Genomic DNA, 17,033 nt, shown 5'->3' with positions numbered 1-17,033 from the left:
TAATAGGGAGAGAGCACATCTGCTAAATGCAAAGCTGACCCGCAGGCTCCCCCTTATGTGCAAGTGAGTGAAAGAAGTATCTGGTCGACCCATTTTACCCCACTTTATTAATATTATTGTTGCTGGATTAAAAATCCCAATGTATTATCAAGATTAAGGCTGGGAGCTGTAGTTCAGCAACATCAGGGCTGTATTCTTAAAGCAATATTGCACAATAAAACTTATCCTCTGTACTGAACAACAATGTCTTTTATCCTCATGTCTAATTCCACATATAATTATGATTATTAATGATGGGAAAAATGACATAATCCTCTCTATATGTAAGGTACCAGCAAGGGGCCTGAAACAGTGCTGGGAATCAGCATTCTCATTGGTCACTTCTTTAAAGGGAAACTAAACCACACTTTGCTCAGCTGTTGCTGGACTACAAATCCCAGAATAATGTAACATATAATGAAGGGTGAGGCATGCTGGGAGCTGTAGTCCAGCAACATCAGGGTTGTATTCTCAAAGGGACACTAAACCCAACCGTAAAGCTGTCCCACTGCGCCCCCTAGTTCTCTATAGAAGTTGATGAAAAACGTAATTACACATGGAAACCAATTCCCCAATGAGAATTCTACTGACCCAAAACTTAATTGTAGATGCAAAAGAATTGACCAATGAGAATTCTACTAACCCAAAACTTAATTATAGATGCAAAAGAATTGACCAATGAGAATTCTACTAACCCAAAACTTAATTATAGATGCAAAAGAATTGACCAATGAGAATTCTACTGACCCAAAACTTACTTATAGATGCAAAAGAATTGACCAATGAGAATTTTACTGACCCAAAACTTAATTATAGATGCAAAAGAATTGACCAATGAGAATTCTACTAACCCAAAACTTAATTATAGATGCAAAAGAATTGACCAATGAGAATTCTACTAACCCAAAACTTAATTATAGATGCAAAAGAATTGACCAATGAGAATTCTACTGACCCAAAACTTACTTATAGATGCAAAAGAATTGACCAATGAGAATTTTACTGACCCAAAACTTAATTATAGATGCAAAAGAATTGACCAATGAGAATTTTACTGAACCAAAACTTAATTATAGATGCAAAAGAATTGACCAATGAGAATTTTACTGAACCAAAACTAAATTATAGATGCAAAAGAATTGACCAATGAGAATTTTACTGAGAGAATTTTACTGACCCAAAACTTAATTATAGATGCAAAAGAATTGACCAATGAGAATTCTACTAACCCAAAACTTAATTATAGATGCAAAAGAATTGACCAATGAGAATTCTACTAACCCAAAACTTAATTATAGATGCAAAAGAATTGACCAATGAGAATTCTACTGACCCAAAACTTACTTATAGATGCAAAAGAATTGACCAATGAGAATTTTACTGACCCAAAACTTAATTATAGATGCAAAAGAATTGACCAATGAGAATTTTACTGAACCAAAACTTAATTATAGATGCAAAAGAATTGACCAATGCTTGAGCTGCACTGCCGATGACACAGTACTGGTGCCATATGCATATACAGAATTATATACAGCTAATGCAGGTACAGCAACTCTCTGGAAAGCTGATCTGGAGTATAGCTGATCACATTCATCTGAGGCTACTAAGCTACGCTTCTCATTAGCCAGTTCCCAGAGGTATCTACACAACAGTGCGCTGGCTACTGTTACACAATGCAGAGTGGCTGAAGGGAATTAGTGCATTGCCCAGTATAGCAGCAAGTAGCCATAACACAAAGCTTGAACCCATAATCACATTCACCCGAGGCTACTCAGTAATGCATCCCACCTTATGGCGCAGAGCAGCATTGTAGATATCCCATAGGAATGCATAAAATGTGTTTTTTGTTTATGTATTGAGCTCTAATAAATCTGCCCCTATATGTGCCATACATTTCATTTTTCCTGATCAAATTAAAAAAATAAATAATTAGCCTGTTGTTTTCTAGCAGAAGGACGGCTTATTTTTGATTTATTTGCTACAGAAGAAAACGGAAGAAGACAGAGAGCACATCTGCCAAAATGCAGAACTTCTCTTACCCACAGGCTTCCTGTTATGTACAAGCGAGAGAACATTATTGCTGCAACTACATTCTCATCCAAATTACATTTATCAATGTTAATGCATGCTGAAAGTTATGGCTCAGTAAAATCAATGTAGTGTTTTTCAAAAACAATATTATCAATAAACATATCTCCTGTATCAAACAGTATTCTTTTATCCCCATGCCTGATTCCTGTGCCATATAATGACGGGAAAATGACATAATTATCTCTATATGTAAGGTACCAGCAAGGGGCCTGACACAGTGCTGGGAATCAGCATTCTCATTGGCCGATTCTCCTGCATACGTAATAAGGTTGCATCTCAGAAGAATTCTCTTGCATTTTGGGAGAGTTATAGTTGGTTATAAGCAGTTAACAGATCTTACTCTCTGTGCTGATGGGCCATATCAATTATGAACTTGTGCCTAGGGGAGGCTCTCCAATTATCCAATGAGAATTCTACTGACCCAAAACGTCATTATAGATGCAAGATAACTGACCAATGAGAATGCTGATTCCCAGCACAATGTCCAGCATCTTGCTGGTATCTTATTTTTTTATTCTGATTTTCAAGTTGTTTTTCTTGTTGTTGTTGTTGTTATATTCTTGAAAACAATATTTGCAGATTGTATTGAGCCGGGATGTGGCTGAATTGTCAGCTTGTAATGTGCTAAACGGAAACTGAGTCAGCTACGCGGGCTCTTTGCTGGAGGTGTGGCTTGCTGCTGCTGCTGCTAAATATTTGGCCAGTAGATGACTGTATAATACAGTGGCTTAAAGGGACACTAAACCCTGCTGCACAGCGCGGCTCAACCAAACGTTACTCAGCTGTTGCTGGACTACAAATCCCAGAATAATGTAACATATAATGAAGGGTGAGGCATGCTGGGAGCTGTAGTCCAGCAACATCAGGGTTGTATTATATTAGACTCATATACACGCCCAATGCAAGATTTATTTAATGAAGAAAGTGGAGCAGTCAATATAATAACACTGAGCCCAACTACTCACCAGAACTGCCTTTATATGCATCAAACACATATGGGGGGGATTTTCCAATATTCAATTTGAATTTTTTGCTGCATAAAATCTCCCATATTCCAATGACATTTTTCAAAAACTCAAATGTCTGGTACTTATAATAGTGACGAGCGAATGTTTTCTGCCAGGCATGGAAATTCCATGTTTCAACATCAGTGCCAAAAAAGTTGAGAGAAAAACAACAGAAAATAAAACGACCGTTCACGCCCATTGACGTTAGTGCGTTGCCATAGTAACCGTTCTAAAAGGAGAACACAGGAAGGATGTGGTCAGCCTCTGAGATCATCTCAGCGAAACGCGTCAGGCGAGGGGAGATGCGTTACTGCTGGCGGAGCAGAGCCACGAGGGGGGGAGAGAACAACAGCAATCCCTGCTGTGAACCCATATTGCTTCTATTGTGTATATATATATATATAGATATATTTTTTTTGCCATTGTCTAATGTGCTTAACAGAAACTGTGTCAGCTATGCAGGCTCTTTGTTGGAGGTGTGGCTTGCTGCTGCTGCTGCTGCTAAATATTTGGCCAGTAGATGGCTGTATAATGGAAGTTTCTAGAAGGGGGTGGCAACCCATGATAGGGGGTGGGGCTGTAGAAGGGGAGGGGATTCGTGGGTAAGATATAAAAGCTAGGGAGCCATTTCTTAGGTCTCTTTCTTTGAAGAACCAGGGAACACTTGAGAAAAAAGTTGCCCAGGTAAGAGCCAGTCTAATTGCTACACCCAATAGCTTGGCAGCTTCTTTAGGAGCAGCTCTGAGTTATTTGAATGGAAAATAAAATTATTTGTAGACTTGAGACATGTCTATGTCTATGTGAATAGAGTGGCAGCTGTGGGGGCTGCACTGATTTGCAGGTGAGTTCCTAGTGAATAATATTCATACAAACTCCTTAGAGTAAAGAGGATTTATATATATATATATATATATATATATATATATATAACTGGGGAGATTGGGTTTTGTGAAAAACTCTCATAGAATTTATATTCACTCACAAACGGGCAAAAAATGATGTGACCGCACCCATTTTGCAGCAGCCACGCCCATTTTGGAGGAGCTCATTTCAGAGCCAGCACCATTTGTACACCCAATAGCTTGGCCAGCTGTTATAAGAGTAGGTCTTGTTTAGTTAACTGATCGGTAATATAACTTAACTTGCAGCTCATCTTGATACAGGATGTGGTTGGGATGTCGGCTTATGATGGGCTGATCGGAAACTGTGCCCCTATGGGGAGGAGATGGAGAGAAAGAGCCTGCTAAAACTTCTGGCAGAACTAATCTAACCAAAAGGCTTCCTGTTAAAGGGAAACTAAACCCTGCTGCACAGCGCGGCTCAACCAAACGTTACTCAGCTGTTGCTGGACTACAAATCCCAGAATAATGTAACATATAATGAAGGGTGAGGCATGCTGGGAGCTGTAGTCCAGCAACATCAGGGTTGTATTTTGTGTTGCACAAAATCTCCCATATTCGAATGACATTTTTCAGAAACCTGAATGTTTGGCACTTATAATAGTGATGAGCAAAGGTTTTCCACCAGGGATGAAAATTCCATATTTCGACATCAGTGCCAAAAACAATTGAGAGCAAAATAACAGGAAAATAAAGCATCCGTTCACCATTTGGAGTGAGAAAAAAAACGCCCATTGACGTTAATGCGACGTTAGTGCGTTGCTATAGTAACCGTTCTATAAGGAGAACGCAGGAAGGATGTGGTCAGCCTCTGAGAGTAGCTCAGCGAAACGCGTCAGGTGAGGGGAGATACGTTACTGCTGGCAGAGTGGAGCCACAAGGGGGGGGAGAGAACAACAGCAGTTTTCATTGTCTGTTGCAATCTATTGAAACGAATGGTTTCCATGATGTTGCCATGCTTCCTCAAAATAAAGTTGTGCGTGCCAAAAACTTTGTGCAGTAGTTGCATTTTGCAAATTTTGTGGTGAAGCAAAACAGGATAGATTCACTCATCAATATTAGCAAGTTAACACGTCCCACAGTGCCATCTATTGGCTAACAATGAAATTACAACCTCCATTATTAAATGCCCAATGCTGATGCTTGAAGGAGACATTTTATATAAAGTTCATATTCAGTTATAATATTCATCCTTCCTCAAAATGTGAAATGATGCAGAAAAAAAAGATGTTTTGAAAGCATTTTACCTCCTAAAACTGTCATTATATGAGAGCTGCAAAGACAACCTCTCAAGTCAGAAGCCAGAGTGGAATGAAAGGTGGGCGTGTCCCTTCAGTCTCCCACAGGAAGTGGTCAAAGCACTGATTGACAGGCTTAACGCAACAGTAGCAGGGAAAGCCCCTCCCTGTTTCCTCCTTCTGTGTCTCTCTGCTGCCTGGCTGCATAGTTTTGCTTGTGCTGCTGCCAGAGCAATAATAATAATAATAATCTTAGTTGTAAAATGTAAAAAAAATATAATAGTAACATTTTACTTTGTTTATAGTGGAAGGGTATTTTTCAAAGCAAATGTGAATGATTCACAAATGAACGTGGGGGGAACCAATCTGAGCACAGAGAGGGAGACAGAGGGAACCAATCAGTTGGGGGGAGGGAACAAGCAGAAAACAGAGAGAGAGGAGGGATCATAGCAGGCAGGCAGGGAAGGGAGGGGCATGAGCAGAGCAGAAATGACTGCCTCTGACATCACAAAGCCCCACCCACTCTATGCATATTCACTGCACTTTAAGTAGATGTTGTGGCTCCCACCCACATACTGAAGAGTCCTAAACAGGAAGCTTGCAAAAAGGGGATGAGTAGCACACAGTTTTCTAGCAGTTATGGACAAATTTGAACCTAAAGGTAGAACAATAAAAGCACTTACTTTTATTTTACATTATTTTACATGGTTTAGTGCATTGTAAAACTTTATGGTATATATCCCCTGGACTACAAATCCCAGAATAACGTAACATATAATGAAGGGTGAGGCATGCTGGGAGCTGTAGTCCAGCAACATCAGGGCTGTATTCTTAAAGCAATATTGCCCAAATGTCTGGGCAATGCGACCACACCCATTTTGCAGTGACCACGCCCATTTTGGATGAGCTCATTTAAAAGCCAGCACCATTTGTACACCCAGTAGCTTGGCCAGCTGTTATAGGAGTAGTCCAGCAACATCAGGGTTGTATTACATTAGACTCATATACAAGCCCAATGCAGATTTCTGCATGTAGCCGGATAGTGGAGCAGACAATATAATAACACTGAGCCCAACTACTCACCAGAACTGCCTTTATATGCATCAAACACATATGGGGGGGATTTTCTAATATTCAATTTGAATTTTTTGTTGCACAAAATCTCCCATATTCGAATGACATTTTCAAAAACTCAAATATTGGCACTTATGAATTGCATAAGGCATGCACAGAAATTCCATGTTTCGGCATCAGTGCCAAAAACAATTGAGAGAAAAACAATGGAAAATAAAACGACCACTCGTCACTGTATTTGGAGTGAGAAAAAAACGCCCATTGACGTTAGTGCGTTGCTATAGTAACTGTTCTAAAAGGAGAAAACAGGAAGGAAGTGGTCAGCCTCTGAGAGTAGCTCAGCGAAACGCGTCAGGCGAGGGGAGATACGTTACTTCTGGCAGAGCGGAGCCACGAGGAGGACAACAGCAACCCCTGCTGTGAACCCATATTGCTTCTATTGTATATATATATATATATTATTATTTTTTGCCATTTTTTCATTTTCTGTTGCAATATATTGAAACTAATGGTTTCCATGGTAATGCCATGCTTCCTCAAAATAAAGTTGTGCGTGCCAAAAACTTTGTGTGGTAGTTGCGTTTTGCATATTTCGCGAAACGGGATGGATTCACTCATCATTATAACTAACTACTACGTTAACAAGTCACACAGTGCCATCTATTGGTTAACAATGAAATTACAACCTCCATTATTAAAGGAGAACTAAAGTCTAAAATAGAAAATCATTAGAAATGCTGTATTTTGTATACTGAACATAAACATAAACATTATGAACTTACTGCACAAGCCCAGGGATTGAGAGGCCTAATTAAAATAATGATTTATGCTTTCAAAGTTGTCCACAGGGGGCTGCCATCTTGTTACTTTGTTATACCATCTTCTATAAGATCTGGCTCCTGCACATGCTCAGTTTGCTCTGGGCTGCTGTTGGGAGGCGGAGCTTAGGGAACGTAGTAAATTATCAAAACCACAGCACAAAGCCAGTGTCTGCATAAATATGCAAAAGAATCCCCCAATGAGAATCCCAGCTGATCTGTATAAATCTGGCTCCCTGTTCTCTGTTCCTGCAATTGGAGTTGGGAGCATTAAGCACAGTTTCCCAGCACTGAACAAGTCTGTCCCTTTATCCCCATGTCTGATTCCTGTGCCATATAATGACGGGAAAATGACATCATTATCTCTATATGTAAGATAATATCAAAATGGCTGACACAGTGCTGGGAATCTAATCAGCATTCTCATTGGTCAATGCTCTTGTGTATATATTTTTTTTTTTCAACCTCCATAGAGAACTAGGTGGAACCTAAAAATGATCCCATTGGCACAGAGACACAGGTGCATCATGGGTACAGGTATATATAAACTAGCGCTGCCCTATTATACACATTTTATTACAGGATATCAATAAAAACAAGCTTTAGCTTAAAGGACAACTAAAGCCTAAAAAAGAATATGGCTAGAAATGTTTAGCTATGAGTTTTGAGCCCATGTACCAGCCCAAAGCCACCAAAGCTCTATAGAAATAAAGCCCCATGCCCCTGAAGATGCCCACAGTAGCTCTCCATCTTTTGCCCAACTACTGCACATGCTCAGTCTGCTCTTGGCTGATGTCAGTGACCTGAGCTTAGGGATCGACTCACAATATTCTTCTTTCCCCTGCCTGCTTGGTCTGGTCTCTGCCTGGTCACTATTAAACATGCATACAGGCCAACCAATCACAGTCCTGTCTGGCTGCTCCCTAAATAACTGAAGTCCTGCTCTGGCACTTTGAGCTTGGGGAGAGACTTTAGCTGAATCCTTATTGTGTGACTGTTCTTTCCACCTTGTAATGATTCCAAATACTGAGCTGTGTAACAAATATAAGTTACAAAGGTTGGAAACAGAGGCAGAAGCTGTGACAAAAGTTTCAGTCACTTTGCTATTACCCAACAGCCCCTCTGGGAATAGACTTTCCCATTGGAAAGGTTTGTCTGTATGTAATACAGTGACTGTATATGCACCTTACACTCCCCCCCATGGCTAAGGTACAGAATATTACTGGCTTTAGCACTGGGGCTTTCTTTCTTTTTTCTTTTTTCTTTTTTTTTTTTATATGCAACCACACAACAGACCAATAACTTCTCTCAAAGTTGTTTATGAAGCAGTTGCATGGGGGTTTGTGTGCATTACACACGGGGAGAGGCCAAACTGTGCCAGTAGGTGTATAGGCAGAACAACATGATATGTACAGGGGAACCTCTGCACAAACACTATGTTCCTTCCCAGGATGCAAAGTGACTGACACTGAGCTCAGAGTTTGGGCTCTCACTATTATAAACAGGCTGTGTATGGAACCCCCAGGCTGCTCAGCAACCCTTTGCTTTGGTCAGTGTAATGCAAGTGTTAGAGAGAGTCATTTGTAGAAGGATAGAATTCAGAATGTGTTTTGCTTAGAAAAAGCCACAATTATCTTCTGAGCTGATATTTTGGGGGATGGGGATATGGGAATATTTGGGAGTCTGTTGTAAACAAGTTATGTCTAAATACTGAGCTAAAGCTTGTTTTTATTGATATCCTGTAATAAAATGTGTATAATAGGGCAGCGCTAGTTTATATGTACCTGTACCCATGATGCACCTGTGTCTCTGTGCCAATGGGATCATTTTTAGGTTCCACCTAGTTCTCTATGGAGGTTGAAAAAAAAAATATATACACAAGAGCATTGACCAATGAGAATGCTAATTAGATTCCCAGCACTATATCAGCCATTTTGATTTTATCTTACATATAGAGATAATTATGTCATTTTCCTGTCATTATATGGCACAGGAATCAGACATGGGGATAAAGGGACAGACTTGTTCAGTGCTGGGAAACTGTGCTTAATGCTCCCAACTCCAATTGCAGGAACAGAGAACAGGGAGCCAGATTTATACAGATCAGCTGGGATTCTCATTGGAGGATTCTTTTGCATATTTATGCCGCCACTGGCTTTGTGCTGTTGTTTTGATAATTTACTACGTTCCCTAAGCTCCGCCTCCCAACAGCAGCCCAGAGCAAACTGAGCATGTGCAGGAGCCAGATCTTATAGAAGATGGTCTAACAAAGTAACAAGATGGCGGCCCCCTGTGGACAACTTTGAAAGCATAAATCATTACTTTAATTAGGCTTCTCAACCTCTGGGCTTGTGCAGTAAGTTCAGAATGTTTATGTTTATGTTCAGTATACAAAATACAGCATTTCTAATGATTTTCTATTTTAGACTTTAGTTCTCCTTTAACCATGGGGGGGGGGGGGGGGGAGTGTAAGGTGCATATACAGTCACTGTATTACATACAGACAAACCTTTCCAATGGGAAAGTTTATTCCCAGAGGGGCTGTTGGGTAATAGCAAAGTGACTGAAACTTTTGTCACAGCTTCTGCCTCTGTTTCCAACCTTTGTAACTTATATTTGTTACACAGCTCAGTATTTGGAATCATTACAAGGGGGAAAGAAAAGTCACACACTAAGGATTCAGCTAAAGTCTCGCCCCAAGCTCAAAGGGCCTTTAGTTTTTTTAGGGAGCAGCCAGACAGGACTGTGATTGGTTGGCCTGTATGCATGTTTAATAGTGACCAGACCAAGCAGGCAGGGGAAAGAAGAATATTGTGAGTCGATCCCTAAGCTCAGGTCACTGACATCAGCCAAGAGCAGACTGAGCATGTGCAGTAGTTGGGCAAAAGATGGAGAGCTACTGTGGGCATCTTCAGGGGCATGGGGCTTTATTTCTATAGAGCTTTGGTGACTTTGGGCTGGTACAAGGGCCCAATACACATAGCTAAACATTTCTAGCCATATTCTTTTTTAGACTTTAGTTGTCCTTTAGCATCCCCTTAATCATACTGTACTGAGATACTCAGGCTAGCGTTTGACTAATTTCATCAGTAACAAGTAGCGCAATAAGAATACCTGAATATATTTCTCTCTCCCATGCAGCAAATCAAGAGAGATCCGAGCTTGAAAGGAAAATCCGAGCAAAACGCCTCTAACCAGAGCACCGCCAGCAGGGTGTGGCCAGTACTGCGGGTAAGTGGTTACTTAGCATGTATATTGCTTAGTAGGAATCAGCATGCAACAGTACGGAAAGTACCAGGGCCACCAAAAAAAAAAATTCTGGTGAATTATGAGTTTTAACAGCAGGTTTTGTAGAAAGAAAAAAAAATCTGACTCTTTAAAAAGTTATAATTATTATGAGTTTAAAAGGTATAATTCACCAGAATTTTTCTTTTTTTTTTGGTGGCCCCAGTTACATAGTTACATAGTTACATAGTTACATAGGGTTGAAAAAAGACCATTGTCCATCAAGTTCAACCCATCCGAGTAAACCCAGCACACAACCTATACTAACCAATCTATACACTCACATACATAAACTATATATATACAACCAGTAATACTAACTGTAGATATTAGTATCACAATAGCCTTGGGTATTCTGCTTGTTCAAAAACTCATCCAGGCCCCTCTTATAGGCACTAACAGAGTCTGCCATTACCACATCACTAGGAAGGGCATTCCACAGCCTCACTGCCCTCACCGTGAAAAACCACCTACGCTGCTTCAAATGGAAGCTCTGTTCCTCTAATCTATAGGGGTGACCTCTGGTGCGCTGATTGTTTTTATGGGAAAAAAGAACATCCCCCAACTGCCTATAATCCCCTCTAATATACTTGTACAGAGTAATCATGTCCCCTCGCAAGCGCCTCTTTTCCAGAGAAAACAACCCCAACCTCGACAGTCTAACCTCATAGCTTAAATCTTCCATCCCCTTTACCAGTTTAGTTGCAGTCTCTGCACTCTCTCCAGCTCATTAATATCCTTCTTAAGGACTGGAGCCCAAAACTGCACTGCATACTCAAGGTGAGGCCTTACCAGGGACCTATAAAGCGGCAAAAATATGTTCTCATCCCTTGAGTCAATGCCCTTTTTTATACAAGACAGCACTTTATTTGCTGTAGTAGCCACAGAATGACACTGCCTGGAATTAGACAACTTGTGATCTACAAAAACCCCTAGATCCTTCTCCATTAAGGATGCCCCCAACACACTACCATTCAGTAGATAGTTTGCGTTTATATTATTCCTACCAAAGTGCATAACTTTGCACTTGTCAAGATTGAACCTCATTTTCCAGTTTGCTGCCCAGTTTTCCAATTTTGTCAAATCGCTCTGCAAAGCGGCAGCATCCTGCATGGAACTTATAGTTTTGCACAATTTAGTGTCATCAGCAAAAATAGAAACAGTACTCTCTATGCCCACCTCCAGGTCATTAATAAACAAGTTAAAAAGCAAAGGACCAAGGACTGACCCCTGCGGTACTCCACTAACCACACTGGCCCAATTAGAAAATGTTCCATTTACCACCACTCTTTGTACTCTATCCTTCAGCCAGTTTTCTATCCAATTACAAATATTATGTTCTAGGCCAATATTCCTCAATTTGATCATTAACCTTCTGTGCGGTACTGTATCAAACGCTTTAGCAAAATCTAAGTAGATGACATCAACTGCCATTCCAGCATCAAGGTTCCTGCTCACCTCCTCATAAAAGGTGACTAAATTAGTCTGGCAAGATCTGTTACGCATAAAACCATGCTGGCACAAACTAATAGTATTGTGAACTGCAATGTATTCAACTATCCTATCCCTTATTACCCCCTCCAGAAGCCTTCCTACTACTGATGTCAGACCAACAGGCCTATAGTTTTCAGGCTGAGAACGAGATCCCTTTTTAAATAACGGCACCACATTAGCAATCCGCCAGTCTCTCGGCACCATGCCAAACCTCAACGAATCCTGAAAAATTATGTGAAGAGGCTTGGCAATCACAGCGCTCAGCTCATTTAATACCCTGGGATGAATCCCATCCGGTCCTGGACCTTTGTTTACCTTTACATGTTCAAGTCTCTTTTGAATTTCCTCCCGAGTGACCCATGCGTCAGTAGCTAAATTACTAGCACTGGGTATATTAAAAGGGAAGCCTTAATTATCTGGCTCCTCAGATGTATAGACAGATGAAAAATAAGAGTTCAAAATTTCAGCTTTTTCCCCGTTCTCATCAACCAACGTACCTCCCCGTGATAATAAAGTTCCCACCCCTTCTTGCTTCATTTTTTTACTATTCACATAATTAAAAAATAATTTTGGATTCTTTTTACTCCTAGCTGCAATATCCCTTTCCATCTCTATTTTAGCTTGCCTGATAGCTTTTTTGCATGCTTTATTTGCTTCCTTGTACCTGATGAAAGTTTCCGCTGTCCCAGCTAACTTGAATGCTATAAAAGCACGTTTTTTATTACCAACCTCGACCTTAACTCTTTTATTCAGCCATAAGGGTTTTGCTTTGCGATGCCTCTCCTTGCTTACAAGGGGAATATACTGTTGTGTATACCTGCAAAGCAATGTTTTAAAGATGTTCCATTTTCCTTCTGTGTCTAACCCCATGAAAAGCCTTTCCCAGTTGACACATTGCAGAGATGCCCTTAAACTGGCAAAGTCTGCACGTCTAAAATTGAGCGTTTTAGTTACTCCCTTATAGAGCTGTCTCTGTAGCATTATCTCAAAGGAGACCATGTTGTGATCACTGTTCCCCAAATGCTCACCCACACAAATGTTAGAGATAAGTTCAGTATTATTAGATATCACCAGGTCCAAAATAGACTCATTCAGAGTAGGTTCTTGAACCACCTGAAATAAAAAGTTGTCATTTAGCATATTTACAAACCTACTAGCTTTTTCTGACTTAGCCACCCCATTACTCCAGTCCGGATAATTAAAGTCCCCCATAATAACAACTTGACCCAATTTTGAAGCCTCCTCCATTTGCAAAAGTAGCTGGGCCTCATCCCCCTCATCTATACGGGGTGGTTTATAGCATACACCAATGATCATTTTCTTTGTGACCTTCAGCCCTACTGAAATTTCTACCCAAAGAGATTCAACGTTTTCATTGGTAATGTCTTTATTACATGGCTTTAAATCTGACTTTACATAAAGACAAACCCCTCCACCCTTTTTAATCCCTCTGTCCCTCCTAAAAAGCGTATACCCATTTAAATTCACTGCCCAGTCGCATTTTTCATCCCACCAGGTCTCAGTGATACCAATTAAGTCATAATTTTCAATACATGCAATAGCCTGCAGCTCCCCTATTTTTCCCGACAAGCTACGCGCATTAGCCAGCATGCAGCGGAGATTACTACTTCTTCCTCTACAGCTTACATTAGCTAAAGCACAGTTAGAGCTAAGGTGAAAATTAGTCTGTTTCCCTTGTAACAATGGAAGCTCCTTATCTGATAAACTATATGCCCCCCTCACTCCTCCCCCACAACCCTTTACTGGTCCCACTGCCCCATCTACACTAGCTCTCCCATAAGAATCTAGCTTACCAACCCCCCCCTTGTCTAGTTTAAACACTCCTCCAGCCTCTTAACCATTCTCTCCCCTAGCACAGTAGACCCCCTTCCATTGAGGTGCAATCCGTCAGGGCTGTATAGATTGTACCCCAAAGAAAAGTCAGCCCAGTGCTCTAGGAACCCAAACCCTTCCTTCCTACACCAAGACTTTAGCCACGCATTTAGCTCCCTAAGCTCCCGCTGTCTCCCTAAACTAGCACACGGCACCGGCAAAATTTCCGAAAAAATTACATTGGAGGACCTTTGCTTAATTTTAGAGCCTAGATCCCTGAACTCACTCTTTAAGGTCCCCCACCTACCGTTCATTTTGTCGTTAGTACCGATATGTACCAAGACAGCCGGATCATGCCCAGCCCCTCCCAATAATGTGTCGACCCGATCAACCACATGCCGAACCCTGGCACCAGGAAGACAGCAAACTGTCCGGTTGAAGCGATCCGCTCGACAGATTACCCTGTCCACTTTCCTAATGATTGAATCCCCTATAACCACCATCTGTTTAGGCCTAGCTCTGCTCTCCTCCCCACCACTACTAGAGAAACTGGTCTCCCGGCTGTTAGAGAGATCAGCCTCATCAAGAACCGCCAGTCCAGAGTTCACACTCCCATCTTCTTCACACAATCTGGCAAATCTGTTGGGATGCGCAAACCCTGGAGCAGCCTCCCTTTTTCTTTTCCCCACACTCGATTTTCTAACTGTCACCCAGCTTACTGCCCTATCATCCTTTCCTTGCTCCCCTCCCCCCATACTATCTGACCCCGCTAGTTCTTGTTCAGTTAGCAAGAGACTTCTTTCAAGATTGTCAATAGAACGCAGTGTTGCAACTTGTTCCTCTAGTGCTCTAACACGAGCCTCTAAAGTGGCAACTCGCTCACATCCACAACAGAGGTATGCACTTTGGAACTGTTGTTCCACAACTGCATACATGCGGCAGGCTGTGCACTGTGTCAGACCTTCAATGTTGCTACCACTCATTCTCCCAGTTACAGAAACAGTTAAACAAAAATTGGTGAAAAAAGGCTATTAAATAAACAAAAAAATTTTTTTTTTTTTTTTTTTACCTTGTTTTAACTCCCTTAGTTTGTAACTCCTGTGATTATAACTCCACTTATAGAGCCCCCACTAACTCCTGTGATTATAACTCCACTTATAGAGCCCCCACTAACTCCTGTGATTATAACTCCACTTATAGAGCCCCCACTTAAAGAGCAATCACTTACAGAGCACCTACCACCAGAGCAAGCTCCACTGGAGTGCCAGTGGTTCTATTTCAACAGTCTGTTAAGGTCAACTAATCAAACCCCACCCCCTCAAACTGAGGGTAATTACAAAGGAATGTAACTCTGGCAAACCTGCTGTAAGCCTTATAGTTAACCAAACTTTGTAAATTGGCACCAAAAAGAGCAAATACTTTTGAAAAAATTTAAACCCAACAGTTAGAAAACACAGTGATTCTGAATAAAGTTAATAAAAAATACTTATCCCTTTTTTTTGTTGAATTGAAAAAGCAGTTGATTCAGTCAGCCACCAGCCCAGTGCTAGCGATGAGTGAATCTGTCCCATTTCGCTTTGCCTAAAAATTTGTGAAACCACAGCAAAATTTGGGAAAAGTGTTTGTTGCGAAATTTTTTTGTCATCAGCATCTTTTTTGTCGCCCACGCCCATTTTGACACAACCACACCATTCTTTTGTCATCTGCATCTTTTTTGTCTCCCGCATCATTTTTTTGTCGTCCATATCTTTTTTGTCGCCCGCTCCAATTTTGACGCAACTACACCATTTTTTTTGACACAGTGCAGGCACACTCTTGTTTGTCACAACTCCACCCTTTTTTGACGTGACCGCAACTGTTTTTGATGCGCGACAAACTTTTTCAGCGGAGAATTTTCGGTGAAGTTTCGCGGAAAATTTGCTGCCAATCTTTGCCTGGCGAAAAAATTTGCTCATCGCTACCCAGTGCTCTTCCGTACAACAGAGAGTACCAGTGGACAAAAATTATGAAACCAATCTCTATCCCCATGGTGGGTCCTGCAACCCCCAGTCCGACCCTGGAATACAGATCTGCATTTTTCTATACACACACACACAAAATAATTGAAGTAAACTATCAGACTGTTCCAGAAAAGCAGTCAACCTATTAGATCATTTATCTAGAGTTTATATAACAAGATGAATAGCTGCCAGCTCAACATGCCTGTCTCAACCATAGTGCCGAGGATACTAACTGGCTGTCTATAGAGGGCGCCCTCTAATGTCAGCAGTCTAGCATAGCAATAAATACAAACAAAAGCAAAACCAACATTTCCTTGAGAGAATACTTGGCACACAATTCTATAGCTGCAAACAGTGTGGGCAAACACACAAACCAAAACATCCTTCAAAAATGAATAAAGAGAAGTTGAATAAATTCAGTACTGTTTAAAATATCAAACGAATGAGTTATGTGCCAGATAATACATTGTCACCCAGTAATCTTGCCTGGTTAAACGTTTGCATTGAACTCATTATGGTTTGTTTGACAACAGATTACATAAACCAAGAGAGACTAATACTGAACAAAAGATGACTGAGGCTGGCGAACTGAAGAAAATATTGAAGGCCACACTGGAGAATCTGCGGAGAAGAAGCTTTAAATCCTTCAAGAACAGTCTCCTGGACTGTGAGGTGCCCGACGGGTATGAAAGAGTTACCCTGAGTGAATTGGAAGAGGCAGATCGAGAGAAAGTGGTTGATCTCATAATCAGCTACTACACAACAAAGCACGCACCCCAAATCGTTACAAAAGTGCTGAAAGATATCAACGAAAGGCAGGCCTGTCTAGATCTGGAAACGGAATTAAAGAGAAGTGAGTACAACACTCTCTTGAAGACCATCCTTTAAACTACAGTGGTCTCTTTCTATTTGTTATAATACACTCCTATGTATTTGCGCATACACAGAAGGTTATAAAAGCTATGAGCATGTAACAATAAATTGAACAAGTTTGAACTGCGTCCATGGTTGCCTCCTTCTTGTTGCCTCGCTCGTCTTTGTCCTGGCAGGAGAGTTCCACAGGTCCCTACACTTTAAGTGAGTGGTTAGGAACCCCAACAGTTTTATGGTACTAGAAGTGGGGTGTCGTCAGCTGGATGGGTGAGTATAACTCTACTACATTTGAGTCTCACCCTGTCCTGCTACGGCACTGCCGTGTGTCTGTGCTTAGGCAGCACCCCCTTGTAGTTTGCATACAGAGGTTGTATGTGTG

At 41.0% G+C, this 17,033-nt stretch overlaps 1 long non-coding RNA gene across 1 annotated transcript; it reads left to right on the top strand.

Moving 5' to 3' along the window:
* The first annotated feature begins 3,790 nt into the window (after nt 1–3,790).
* On the top strand, nt 3,791–16,776 carry LOC116407711. Its single transcript, XR_004220515.1, has 3 exons — nt 3,791–3,824; nt 10,311–10,400; nt 16,315–16,776. It is a non-coding gene; the product is annotated as an uncharacterized LOC116407711 (long non-coding RNA).
* Nucleotides 16,777–17,033: the final 257 nt, after the last annotated feature.

The sequence above is a fragment of the Xenopus tropicalis genome, chromosome 9 (assembly GCF_000004195.4).
Source record: "Xenopus tropicalis strain Nigerian chromosome 9, UCB_Xtro_10.0, whole genome shotgun sequence".
Taxonomy (NCBI): domain Eukaryota; kingdom Metazoa; phylum Chordata; class Amphibia; order Anura; family Pipidae; genus Xenopus; species Xenopus tropicalis.
Note: the sequence above shows the minus strand (reverse complement) of the source record. Positions and strands in the feature narration are given on the sequence as shown.